The sequence below is a fragment of the Onychomys torridus genome, chromosome 15 (assembly GCF_903995425.1).
Source record: "Onychomys torridus chromosome 15, mOncTor1.1, whole genome shotgun sequence".
Classification (NCBI taxonomy): domain Eukaryota; kingdom Metazoa; phylum Chordata; class Mammalia; order Rodentia; family Cricetidae; genus Onychomys; species Onychomys torridus.
Genome location: NC_050457.1, coordinates 3,302,837 through 3,317,069, shown reverse-complemented (window position 1 = coordinate 3,317,069; position 14,233 = coordinate 3,302,837). Strand labels below are relative to the sequence as shown.

At 42.1% G+C, this 14,233-nt stretch overlaps 1 long non-coding RNA gene across 3 annotated transcripts in view; it reads right to left on the bottom strand.

Moving 5' to 3' along the window:
- LOC118596273 overlaps positions 1-14,233 on the bottom strand; it is an 85,022-nt gene that overhangs the window by 63,590 nt on the left and 7,199 nt on the right. For all 3 annotated transcript variants that reach the window (XR_004946675.1, XR_004946676.1, XR_004946674.1), the window contains exon 2: positions 7,363-7,613. This is a non-coding gene — a long non-coding RNA (uncharacterized LOC118596273). The remainder of the gene's footprint in view (positions 1-7,362; positions 7,614-14,233) is intronic.

The following is a 14,233-nucleotide window of genomic DNA, read 5'->3' as shown; positions in this document are numbered from 1 at the left end:
AGATCATGAACATGGACTCTTAGAGTTCAACTCCCCAGCCTAATATGACAAGGCATTTTTTTTCTACCAGAATCTACTGAACCCATAAGATATTTTTAAGACTTATTTCATTTATTTTATGTGTATTGATGTTTTGCCTACATGTATATGTGTATGCCCTATGTGTGAGGAAGTCAAAAGCAGGAACCAAATCCCCTGGAACTGAAGTCATGGACAATTGTGCACCACTGTATGGGTAGAGGAGATCCACCCAAATCTTCTGGAAGAGCAGTCAGTGCTCTTCTTAAGCACTTAGCCATCTCTCCAGGCCAATCCCTGAAAGATAATCTAATCTAATATATTCAAAGACAAGTGTTCTGCCTGCTTTTATTATTATAATACAACTATCACATGCTAGGTACAGTGGTTCCTGCCTGTAATCCAAACTTTTGGGGGAAAGGGGTGAGGCAGCCTGGGCTTCCAAGAAATAGACTGATTAAAAAAACAAAAAGACCAAACAAACATGTAAATAAAGAAAACCATTCTGAAAACATTTTTAGCACCCTAAACACATGATTAATGGGGGAATATGCTGCTATTATTCTGCTAAAGGAACAGCAATAAAATGAATCTTAATGGCATACTGCTATACCTTCAAGTCACTGGATTCCCCAAGTCTCATCATAGAAGCTTCTTCTTACAGTAGATGATAATTAACACAGAGATCCACACCTGAAAATGACTCAGAGAATAAGACACTTTGGAATATTCAGCCCCAAATGAGATGCCTGTATCATACCCCTGCCCTCCAGGTTCAGGATTTATGTGGAAGAGGCAAGTCAAAAGATTTTAAGAGCCAGAGGCAAGGTGTAACTCCAAGGAAACTGCATTTTTGTGTCATGACACAGAGACTGTGACAGAATCATAAGACCTATACAGCTCAAGCTGAACACAATCTCTGTGTGGAGACGAGGGAGTGGGCACAATGTCCCACCCCTGGCCAAGAAGCTATGTAGCTAGAGTTTTCTCTCCAGGTCCCACCAAGCCCCAGCATTCCAACAGCCCACTTACAAAATAATCACACAAAGACTTTTATTACTTATAAACTGTATGGCCGTGGCAGGCTTCTTGCTAACTGTTCTTATATCTTAAATTAACCCATTTCTATTCATTTATAAGTTGCCACATGGCTCGTGGCTTACTGGTATCTTACATCTTCCTTGTCAAGCAGTGGCTGGCAGTGTCTCTCTGCCTCAGCCTTCCACTTCCAAGAATTCTCTTCTCTCTTTGTCCCACCTATACTTCCTGCCTGGCTACTGGCCAATCAGTGTTTTATTTATTAACAAATCAGAGCAACACATTTGACATACAGAACATCCCACAGCAAAGCTATTTACAAATGATAGCTTCTGGGAGACAGAGAGTCAGATTTCTTCAACACAGGGTATATCAACCACACTCCAGGGCAGGCCCCAAACTCAGAAGTAGTCAGTCAGTCAGTACAATTGGATTTCATGGGTTTGCTTTTTTGGATTGTTTGTTTTAGTTTGTTTTGCTTTTAAGAGAGAAAGAACATAAAGTTCAACACCATTCACAACAGCCACAGAGAATATAATATCTTAGGGTAACTCTGGCCAAGCAACTGAAAGACTTATATAATAAAAACTTTAAGACATTGAAGAAAGAAATAGAAGAAGATATCAGAAGATAGAAAGGTCTTCCATGCTCATGGGTCAGTAGGATTAATATAGTGAAAATGGCAATCCTACCAAAAACAATCTAAAGATTCAGTGCAATCCCCATCAAAACTCTAACACAATTCTTTACAGATCTTGAAAGGACAATACTCAACTTCCTTTGGAAAAGCAAAAAACCTAGGATATCTAGAACAATTCTGAACAATAATAGAAACTCCAGAGGTATCACCATCCTTAATTTCAAGTTCTACTACAAAGGTATAGTAATAAAAACCACATGGTATTTGGCATAAAAGCAGACATATTGATCAATAGAATTGAATTGAAAACCCACACATAAATCCACACACCTATGGACACTTGAGTTTTGATAAAGAACCCAGAAAGAAACAATGGAAAAAAGAAAGCATCTTCAACAAATGGTGCTGGATGTTTGCATGTAGAAGAATGTGAATAGGCCCATATTTATCACTCTGCACAAAACTCAGGTCTAAGTGGATCAAAAACCTCAACATAAAGCCAGATACACTAAACCTGATAGAAGAGAAAGTGGGAAATAGCCTTGAATTAATTGAAACAGAAGACAACATCCTGAACAGAATATCAATAGTATAGGCACTAAGGCCAACAGTTAATAAATGGGACCTTATGAAACAGAAAGGCAAAGGACACCATCAACAGGACAAAATGGCAGCCTACAGATTGGGAAAAGATCTTCACCAACTCCACATCTGATAAGGACTAATACTGAAAATATATAAAGAACTCAAGAAACTAAATATCAAAAAAACAAATAATCCAATTAAAATATGGAGTACAGATCTAAAGAGAAAATTCTCAACAGAAGAATCTCAAATGGCTGAGAAATACTTAAAGAAATGTTCAACACCTTTAGCCATCAAGAAAATGAAAATCAAAACTACTCTGAGATTCCATCTTACCCCTGTCAAAATGACTAAAATCAATAACACAAGTGACAGCTCATGCTTGAGAGGATGTGGAGCAAGGGGAACACTCCTCCACTGGTGGTGGGATGCAAACTTGTACAGCCACTATGAAAGTCAATTTGGTAGTTCCTCAGACAATAGGAAATTGATCTACCTCAAGATCCAGCTATACTACTATTGGGCATATACTCAATGGGTGCTCCATTCTGCCACAAGGACACTTGCTCAACTATGTTCATAATGGCTTTATTTATAATAGTCAGAAACTAGAAACAACATAGGTATCCCTCAACCAAAGAATGGATAAAGAAAATATGGTATATTTACATAATGGAGTATTACTCAACTGTTAAAAAAAAAATGACATAATAAAATTTGCAGGCAAATGGATAAAACTAGAAACAATCATCCTGAGTGAGGTAACCTGGATCCAGAAAGACAAACATGGGATGCATTCACATATAAGTGGATATTAGCTGTTTAGTAAATTATAATCATGCTACAATCCACAGGCCCCAAAAGGCTAATTAACAAGGAGGCCTCAAGGGTGGACACAAGGATCTACCTGGAAGAGGGAAGTAGGAAAAATCTGCAGGTGGACTCAGGGGGTGTGGGGACGGGATAGGAGGGTCAGGTGGTGGTGGAGGAAGAAAATATGGGGAGAGGCGATTGGATTGGAGGGCACGGGGTGGGGGGACAGTGTAGAAATCATGCAGTGAAAACTCCCTGGGATCTGTGAGGGTGACCTCCTAGTAATGGAGGAGTACTGAGCCTGAACTGTCCATCGTCTTTAACCAGGAAAGGATTTCAGTGGAGGGACTGGGAGACCAGACCAGCCAAAACACCTTCTACCTACAATCTGTCCTGTCTGCAAAATGTGCTAGGGCATCGGTAGCAAAGAACTTGTAGGAGTGGCCAACCAATGTCTTATTTAACATGAGGTTCACTACATGAGATGGAGCCCATGCCTGACATTGTTTGAATGGCCAGAAACTAGAGAACAAAAGGCCCAGACACCTAGGATAGAACCAAACATGACTTTTAAAAATCAATGAAATGACTTGTAATGATGTTATAATATACTCATAGATCCATTCCTCATCCAGTCACCATCAGAGAGGCTTCCCCCAGAAGCTGATTGGAGGGGATGCAGAGATGCCCTGCCTAGAATTAGAGAAAGAGAGCCCAGGTTAGAGTTCTCCACTGGGTCCCTGCCCTCAGACTGTGAGAAACAGATGCTTGGAGGACACTGGGAGAGCACTGCCCATGGAGTCAACTGATTAGGGTTCATGGGGGCTCAAAGAGACTGAAGCATCATGAGGCCTGCATGGTTCTGCACTAAGTCTTCTGCATATATGTTATGGTTGTTGGCTGGGTGTTTAGGGGGGACTCTTGAGAGTGGGGTATCCCTGACTCTTTTGCCTATTCTTGGGACCATTTTCCCATTTTCCATTTTGCCTTGTCCAGCCTTGATGTGAGGATTTGTGCCTGTTCTTATTGTATCTTGCTGTGCTATGTTCAGATGATGTCTCTGGGAGGCCTGCTTTGTTCTGGGGTGAGGGGAGATGGGAGGAGATCTGGAGAAGAGGGGAGGTAGGGAGACTAGGAGGAATGAGGGAAGAGAAGCTGTGGTCAGAATATATTGTATAGGTGAAGAAAAAATAAAAATTTTAAAATAAAATATACTATATGAAATTCTCAAAGAATAAATAAAAGTCATTTTTAAAGAGTATGATTCATAGTTTTATAAGTTCCCAAGTATATGTCCATATGGAAAGAAGCAAATAATTTATTAAACGAACTGTTTGATTTTGAAAGAACAAATCTGAGAAAAGACGAGCTTTAACTGTAGTTTTGTTCATAAGAGGATCATGACCCTGTGTGAATATTATGAATCAGGTTTAGTCATCTCAACTAAAAATGAACTGAATTTGCTGGAGTAAAAGCCTCAAAAAGAAAGTACATGCATGTGGTTCCACATGGCTGCATGCAGAAGATTTTCTCCAAAGGGATCTTGAGAGTGTGCCTGCAAAGCATTCTTCCCTTGTGCTGTTTTCACGTTTGTGCTCTTACACTAAATAAGCAAAAACCCAGTGCTTTTCAAATAGAAAGTCATCTCTGCTGTGGACATAGCACAAACTCTAAAAAGGGAAAAGTAATTAAAGTCCTAACTGATGGAATACATCAAATACTAGATATCCATGTGTGTTCTCAGGCTGCAATTACTTTAAAGAGGTCAGAAAATTAACTGGAGGTAAAGAGACTAGTGAAAACCTTCTTTCCACGAATGTTTTTTGAAAAATACAAAAGGAATTTGAAGGCTCTGGGAGACACATGGTCTTCTCATTCTAGAAGGAAGCTCCTAGATTGACAAAACTCCACTATTTTTTCTTAAATAAGTATTAAAATATTTGGGGGGGGGGACCCTTTTCCTCTCTTGCCTGATCATCCCCTCCCTTTCTATACCCCTCTGTCTCCTTAAAGAGGAGTCTGCCCCTCGCTGGATCGTGTGACGCCACACCTGGAGTGGGAAAGGAGTACAAGCCAGAGGGCTGAGGGCTCTTGCTCTTTGACCTACTGCATGGTCTGGTCAAGCTAGCTGGCCTCTCCAAGCTCCACCTTTACTTCTTCATTTTGTTTAACAATATGGAGAACATATGGCAGTTTCTGTTTTTTAAGTACGGCTACAATACCAGTAGAAACCAACTTCATGGACGAAGATGGTAAAGCAGAGAAACACCTAGTCAGAAGTGAGTAGACATTCTAATAGCAGTCATTGATCCAACATTTTTAATTCATTGATTTAAGCACAATCACTGATGTCACATTTATACTATATTTTTTAAAGACAAATAGATAATAATGAGCAAACTTAGAACAAGGTCATATCTTTAGAAGCCATATGAGAACTAGAGGGCTCCAATTTTACTGGTAATGTTTTATTTCTCAACCAGGTTTAGAGTAAATGGATATACATACATATAAACATACATGCACATACAATCTTTTTTTCATATGAAATGCTTTTTAATCATTTTTATGTAACCACCAAAGCATCTGTAACCAAAAGCAAAAATAAATGAAAACATTTCTCTGGGATTTTAAAGGCCAGTGGAAAGAGTTGTGTGTGGTTTCAAGCATTCTCCTGCTGAACTTAAAAGGTAAATATTGGGGGTAGGGATGCAGTTCACTAAAGCATATGCTCAGCATGTGCAACAATCACAGTTCCATCCTTAGTATTACATTTTCAGGGGTAGATAGTATTATGTTTCCTTAATGTAAGAAAAAAAAAGAAATATGTTATAATTTCCACTCTTGCATAGAGTAAAAACAAAAAGTTCGCAAAAGGCATACAAGACAAAATAAGCTATATTGGTAGCTTGATAAACCCATTTAAGAACAGTGAGAAAGATGATGCCCCGTGATTTGTACTCTAAACATATGCTTGAGAGAAACCCATGAGAGTCACATCTGAAAACCTAATGTTGGTTGCTTTTACTAAGACAAGTCATAACTGCAAAACTTTACTTTAAAGTAATCAAAGGCCCTTCTCAGCTTCTACGTGGAACTACCTGCAAAATCCAAGTGCTTCTGATAGATCTAGGATTTTCCACCAAGAGAGTATAGATCATTCAGCAAAATATATTGACTGTATACTACCATAATGGCTCATTAATTATCATTATGATGCAGATATGTAATGGAAACAGATGTTCCTTTTTCCTCTCAGCAGCACACAGGAAAAGTATAAAATTGCTGATGCTGCATGGACTACCACCTCAGCACAACAGAGGAAAAAGACATTAGCACATGACAATATTAGTTTTTACTACACAACTAATTGCATAAAAAGTATAACTTGAGATCATTAAATCAATATAATTTTCAGCACTACAGAAGAAAAACAAATAGATGTGTATAACCAGCCTCCTTATTTCACATCTGCAGTTGGAAAAATACTTCTGAGACACTAAGTATATGCAAAACGCTATCACTTCTTTCAGAGCACAGAGAAAAGAATGTTGTCCTGCCAACTTTGCTCATGCAACATGAATTAGAATGCTGCACTAACAGAGAACTTCTTTTCAGGGTATTGGTATAATGGCTAGAAACTTTCTAGAAAATAGCTTGACTCTATGAAACAGTCTGTATCTTCAGTGAGAGAAGTTAGTTTTCTCTAAGAATATATTGTGTGGAAATAGCCACATATGATTAAAGATTTGATGTAAATGCACAACTTTGTAATAATGGAAAATTAGAATCTCATTTTCCAAAAGTAGAGCAATGATTAATTACAGTACATGTGTTAAAACACAGCCAAGTAAATATAAGTGACTTTCATAATAATTTAATCGTATTTAACTTTTTGGAGGAAAATGGGTTGAAAAAACACACAAAAAATGTCATTTTTAATTTTTACAAATTCTCTCTAATGAGGAGACACTAGTTTTTTAGTCATAGAATGTTGTGTTTCTTTTTTCTTTAAATATTGTATTTCTATGTTCTGAAACAGCTGTCATTGTCCAAAATTTCCAAAATGTTTTTGGATCAAATTATTCTACCAAAAAAAATCTGATGAAGTAAATTGACTTAAAATTATGTAATATGTTATTTAATTTCTAAATCTGGCAGAGAAAGAAAAGCATTTGCCAATCACATAGGTAATATACATTCTCCTGTTAACTAAAGAGGTTAACTACAAATTATAAAACATTTATAAAATAAACATGTTTACTTACAATCTACATGTTCTGTTATATGCCATCAATTCCAGAATTTTTCCAATTAAAAGTGTTTATCAAGCCAATAAAGTAGCTTATTAATTGCTCTCCTGTGTATGCCAATAGGAATATTCACCCCAGCTTTCCTAGGGCTCTTCTTTTCCTTCTTCTGTTTTACAAGAAGGGGCTGATTTGTCTTAGACTATTACTGTCTATTACTTCTAGAAGTCTTGAGGAAAGGTGGGAAGCAGCAAATTCTGGCAATCTGCCTAAAGAGAAATCAATGAAACAAATTAATCCTTCGCTGGCTGCAATGACACAGTAATCCATCATTCAGGGCTGCTTTCTATACCAAATCAGGGAATAGCAGAAAGAGCCCTGGGGGACATCCCAGACAACAACTTACACCAACTGGAAAACACTGAAGAACCAGTTTATTTAAAGAGGATAGATTTCACTTGATTGCCTGTTTGGTCAAATAAATATTTTTCTTCCACGGTATGGTGAACCTGCAGGCCATGACTGTATCTTTAGAATTCAGCACCAAATATACTAACTGACACCTATAAGGAATACACACTTTAAGTCATTTGCATTGTTAATTAGTATGGTCAAATATCTGATGAGTAATCTTACCATTCCATCCAACTTTCACATGTTTGACATGACCCCTTTTCAGTAGGGTTTAACTGTAAATTTACATACATATCTACAACTTCTAGGAAACCCCATATGAATGAAGTGTTTATGCATCAAATGTAATGCTAGAGATATATGTAGTTTTCTAAGTGCTATATAAAGTTTAAGGAGTTGAAATTTTTAATTACTTTTTATAGTGTGGATTTCACCAAGCAAAACAGATGATATAAACAGAATTTTAAAGTGATAAATTTGTTTATAATAGTTAACAGTGCTGAGAAATAAATGTGGTTTCTTTTCAAAGCAAAATTGTTATAATCAATGATACATTCACACTCTGTATATTTAGTTATACAAAAAGCATGGGCTGGAAATACACTCCGTGTCAGACTGCTAGACCAGTATGGGTGAAACCTTAGATTTGGTATGTAGCACTCCAAAGCAAACAGCAAAAGTGTATTATCTAAATTTTCATGTTTTATGTATAAATCTATGCAAATGAGTATATCTTACTCGGCTAATGTATTCTAAGGAGAAGTAACCACAAGAACTATGAAGTCACAGCATATTACTATTGTTCCATGATTTCTGTAGTTATCCATGAGGAGTTAGTGAGAAGATTTTAAATAACTAAACAAATCAAAATGAAAAAAAAAACAAACAAAAAAAAAAAAAAAAAAAAAAAAAAAAAAAAACACCACTACAAGGGCTCCTGGAATGTTGAAACCCTAGAATACTTAATCACTGATCCAAAACAGAAAATTAGATTAAATAAATCCTAAGCATTTAGTTTTTGAGTGGCATCTTCAATCCCAAGGTCTATAACCATATGATCACAATTCCTGGCCATGCTGATGCATTTTTAATTCAATGCATGAATCTAGTATTTATTGATTTAATAAGGTTAAGGGAATTACATTGTTGCTGCTACTGATGAACTGTCAGCAATTTAATCTAGTGAAATCTTACAGAGAAATGTGCATTTAGGAATGGGAGCGCTAGAAAAGGAGCAATATTCAGGTATATAGAACTACTCACCACTCATGGTAGTGGCAAAAACAAAAACTGTTTTCTCCGACAGCTTTGAACTCCAGGCAGCTGATTTTAGTAAGGATGCCGTTACCTACCGACTGGTTGAACAGACTGTGGAAATGCAGAGTAGTTGTGCAGACTCCTTCAAAATTGAGGGGGAATTATCAGCCCACTTACCTTCTAGCCTCTCCTTACACATTGTTTAGTTTCTATTTCCCTAACAGAGCAGTCCAACCAGGCCTTGAACTCACCACATTGCCCACACTGTTGCCCAGGCTGACCATAAACTCTTGGTCCTCCTGAATCACTCCCTGGATGCTGGATCCTTATGAGTTTGGTTTACACACACACACACACACACATACCTGAACTACTTTGTCATCTAAGAGAGTTTCAAGAGGTCAACCGGTGTCCTCCTCCCTTGAACCCTAATATTTTCCACGGCAATACTGTGCACACAGGACAGAAGACAAGGGGGTGCATTTTCTTATAGGCAGTTCTGACAAAGTAGAATCAAAGGAGAGGTTTTTAAACAAAGTCAGAATCAGAAAGGGCCCAAAACCCAGCAAAGTTTCCAAGCAACCACGGAGGCTCATGGTACTCTGGTGACACCCTGCTCCTATGCTTATCTCCCCAACACCTGGGGAGCATGTTCTCCCCCAGTTTTTCCCTGACTTTGAAGAAATGGCTACTCTAAGGAGTGGTGAGGCTGCTGGGGTCAGTAAAACTATGCTAATTGTGAGCCTAATTGCTTCAAGCAGACTTGCCTCCAAACAGGGAGAGCCCAGTTGATGGAGTCGGTCTGTTCCTAATAAAATGAAGAAGCACTGAATTAAATTCCCAAGGAAGGCACTATAAAAGTTTCCACAGTGTAACCAAATGACTTCACCTATGCTATTGCCTCTGAGATGACATCTTTGAAAGAAAGCAGACCCCAGTTGGGCTCCATATTCATAAATTGGCTGCGCTTAGGCCTGTAAATCTGGATTGATTTAAAAGGCTTCTTCCTCCTTCCACTCAAATGAAGTCATTGTTAATTAGATGGTTTTTGTTAACAATGTCACTCTCTCAGCATTACCTGCTCACACTTGCAGCCACTCTGGTGCAGCATCTGGGGCACCAGTTCCCTTGCAATACTTTGGTTGGAAGTGGTGGTATTGTCCGTTCCCCCATCCCTGTCTGGAGAAAGATGCTACTCAATGCGTTAGTGTGCAGTACAGACCATCTTCCTAAACTGAGAGATTATAAGGCAGTCGCTGGAAACACAATTAAAATCTGCCATTTCATGAACTACACTGCATTTTTTTCCTGTGGTAACCCTACCTTGCAGATGGGATGCTTTAAAGTATAGAAGGAGCCCACTAGATAGATGGCTTGGCAGGTAAAATGTCATTTGCCACCAAGCCTGTTTACCTGAGTTTGAACTCTGTGGAAGGAGAACAGAACACTGAAAATCGTCCTCTGACCTCCATACAGTGCCAAGGCATGCACGGGAGGGGGATATTAAAGACATACATACATACATACATACATACATACATACATACATACATACACATACATACATACATACATACATATATATGTGTGTGTGTGTTTGTATATGTATGTATGTGTATGTGTGCATGTATTTATGTATGTGTGTGTGTGTGTGTGTGTGTAGTTAATTTTGACTAGCTCTCCAGCTTCTTAAACTCAGGATCTTCCTTAAAATATAAATTTTTAAAATGCGTTTTGAGGTTCTCCAACCGTGCCTTGAGATCGATCTCAATCTCTCTCTCTCTCTCTCTCTCTCTCTCTCTCTCTCTCTCTCTCTCTCTCTCTCTCTCTCTCTCTCTCTCTCTCTCTCTCTCTCTCTCTCTCTCACACACACACACACACACACACACACACACACACACACTCCTAAAAGTTCTGGTTGCCCCTAGCCCGGCAAATCGCGGAGAACTGCGAGACTCAGCTCTGGCCAACGCACAGGCAATGACTGGCAAAAGCAGTTTCAGCCGAGGGCGATCTTTGAATATCACCTGCTTGGGCTGGGGCAGCTCACACTCTGGCCCCGAGGTGTCTGGCAGTGAGGACCCAGGCGCCCGCAGGGGGTCTGGGCAGCGTGCGCCACCCCCCGGCCGGGCTGGGGTTCCTTTCTGAGTCCCCCTGATCAGTCTGCCGACATTGTCACTGCACCGGCTCACCCGTTGGCGGCCTACAGTGCCACCAAGAACGTGGCCTCTTGATGTCCCACGGAGGCCTAGCACGCGATCCCTGGCGGGGGATCCCTGTGGTGCTGGGCGCCGCACTCGCACCCAGCGCCGGTGGATGACCCTGTGACTGAGGCGGGAAGTGGATCTCGCTGGCGAAAGCAGCTGTGGCAAAGTGGCATTTTTAAGTCTGCACTTCTCCTGCCGGGGTGGGAAAAGCCCAGCCCCAGACCGAATAACTCGCCCCCCTCCACCCCCACACCAGGGCCTGCCTTTTAGGGATGAGGAGACACAGGAGAGTAAAGAGCCCTTGACTGTGATGGGAAGGGCCTGCATTTGCTAGCAGCGAGGATGCACTGATCCACCGCTCCAGTGGACAAAGCTGCTCCGCAGGGAGGTCAGGATCTTGGCCTCTCAAAGAGCACTGGAAAGCCCTGGTTACCCTGGTCTGAGCGGTTCTGCAGCCAGAATCCGCCCCGCCCCCTGCTTCATCTTGGGGGAGAAAGGTACATCTGAACAGGAGTCATCAGCTAGGGCATGAATTTAGTCTTGGGGCCTTACTCTTAATTCCAAGAGCCTGGGGACAGTACTAGATCTTAGGAACCAGCTCGCCATCCTGACCAGCTTGCGGGTGCGGAGGAGTCCGGAGCTCAACGCTAAGCTACAGTGAATCTTGATTTTCTAAAAATGAGGTTGGACAGCGACCGCAGAAGGACGTACCACGCCAAGAAAACACACACCTGGAGTTAGGATTCTTAATTGTAGGTCTTCAAATTCTTGACCTCGAAGATTTGCTAGTCCTGCAACATGTACTCGCTGCACAAGAGGGTTTGGGGAAAATCAGTTTCTTGGCATTTTTTGGTCCCTGTTATGTGTGCTTAATGTAGACAATAGCTGCAGTCTAAACACCTGCGATCTCTTACAACAATCAATTTGAAGAGAGATTTCAGTCGTTTCTCCTTCTGCATCCAGAGGGAGAGAACCCTGAAGCATTAAGGTTATTCCTCTCCTAAGTATGCAACAAGAGGTTTGGGAGGAAACAAACAAACAACAACAAACAAAACAGCTAAAGACACTGCTGCCCACGTCCTGGGGAGGTTCCCCTTGCAAACAGAAAAGGCTAGCCGATTTTTTACCCCTGTCCTTTTAATGCTTGTGTGAACCTCAGTTCTGTCTTGGATCCTAGGAAACATTCCTTTGACCCCAGAGATTCATCTGGAACTATGCAAAGAAAAATTAGCCCAAAGAAAGACAAGCTGCTGAGTAGAGGGCGGTGAGCAGAGATCCTAAGTGGAAGCTGGGGTTCCTCTGACCCGGCTTCGGGACCGCCTCCACAGCAGGTAAATCCTTGTGTGCCCGGCTTCAGGGCTCTGGCACACCCGGCCTAAACACCGCCACGTGCTCAGGGCTGCTGTGCCCCAGCTCTGCATTTGGGGGCGGTTTGCGCGCGCATGCACTCTCACAGGGCGCGTGCTTCTCTGTCCCAGCGCCTGGGGCCCTTCTAAGGCTGTCCCGACCGCGGAACTTAGCGAGGTCCCGCAGAGCACCAACACTCGACCGTTTCGCTGGCATTAGACCCGCAGTCGCCCTGGCCTGAGAGGCCCGGAAGGTGTGAGGCCATCCAGAGCCTAGTAAGGGACAGCATCTTCCCGCCTCTGGCTTTCTCCCTGCCAGTCAGCCCAGCCACTTGTCACTCGGCTCCCCTTCCTTCCCAGCAGCTACAAGACAACACTAGGCCAGACCGACCTGAGCGCCCGGTCAGCTGCCAAGTGCGCGGTCCGAGCAGCCCGGGCTCCCCCGCTCCTCCAGGTAGGAACAGCACCGGTGCACTTTTCCAGCCTCTGCCCTTCACCTCCGCCTCCCACACACCCCTACAGAGCGAGGACCCGCGGGTGTTTGGGGTGGCTGTTGTTCTTTTAAAAGTATATTAAAGGATCATTGGCGTCTCCCAGTCAAGTCATTACGCCTTTATCCCCATCAATTAAGCACACCTCAGAGGACTGCTATTAAGAGCTAAATTGAGCTGCAAAAGTAGGTATCCCGTTTCAGGCAGATGTTGTTATCTCCCGCTGAGGCGCGGCCCGCCCGGCTCTACCTCGGCTTCCTGCTCCCGCCCCAGCAAGGATGAACCCGGCTTTCCGCGCCGCGAGGAGGCTGAACGGAGGTCGCAGCCTAAACAATGCGCTGGTGCTAGGAACAGACCTATCCCATCTCAAGCGCTGTGCACGTCAACAAGAAGTGTCTTCCAGAGTTGAGTGAGGGACTACGCCAAAAGCTAGCTGAGCGTTTTTTGCTCAGAGAGGTGGGGAATAGCTGGCTCCCAGCTGGAGCTGCAGAAGGAGGAGGTTGTGATGGAGAGGGCAAACTAGCGAGTGTGGCTGGCCGTCTGCTACCCTTTCCTCCTCCAGCCTCTGCAGCCTCTTTCCTGGTAGCAGACCCCCAGAAGCCCAGAACGCCTTGTGGATCAAGGCGTGGCGCGGTGCGGTGGAGACAGGGAATTTGGAGCTACAGAATCCCGAATAGAAAGATGCACTTAAGACAAAGAAAACTGACTTGGGATTCCTGTGGCCTTCCAGCCAGATGTGTCTTTCCACCCTTTCTCACTTCAGACACTCGAAGCACCACTGTCTCCCACAGCTGGGAGACCTAGGAGCGCTCAGGAAAGAAACAAAGGGACAGGGCCCTTACTGCAGTCTCAAGGTTTTCTTCGTGGCACTAGCCACAATAAATTAAGCCAAGGCTAAAGGAGATTAATTTCCCAACATAATCCAATTAAAAGATTTCTAAACCAATCTTTTACGAAAAAAAACTTAAAAGGTGTGCGGTTAAAGAGGGATCTGGTTTTGATGACAGTGATTTATCACCTCCACACTGAAGCAAGCAGGGAACGGTTGGCGCCTCCAATCTAACCTGTGCCTCCCAGAAAGCCACCTCACCTACCACACTAACCTGGGCCTGGCTGAAAGGGACTGGGGTTGCTTACAAGCACCATAGACTTTTTAAAGTGCTATTAGATTTAT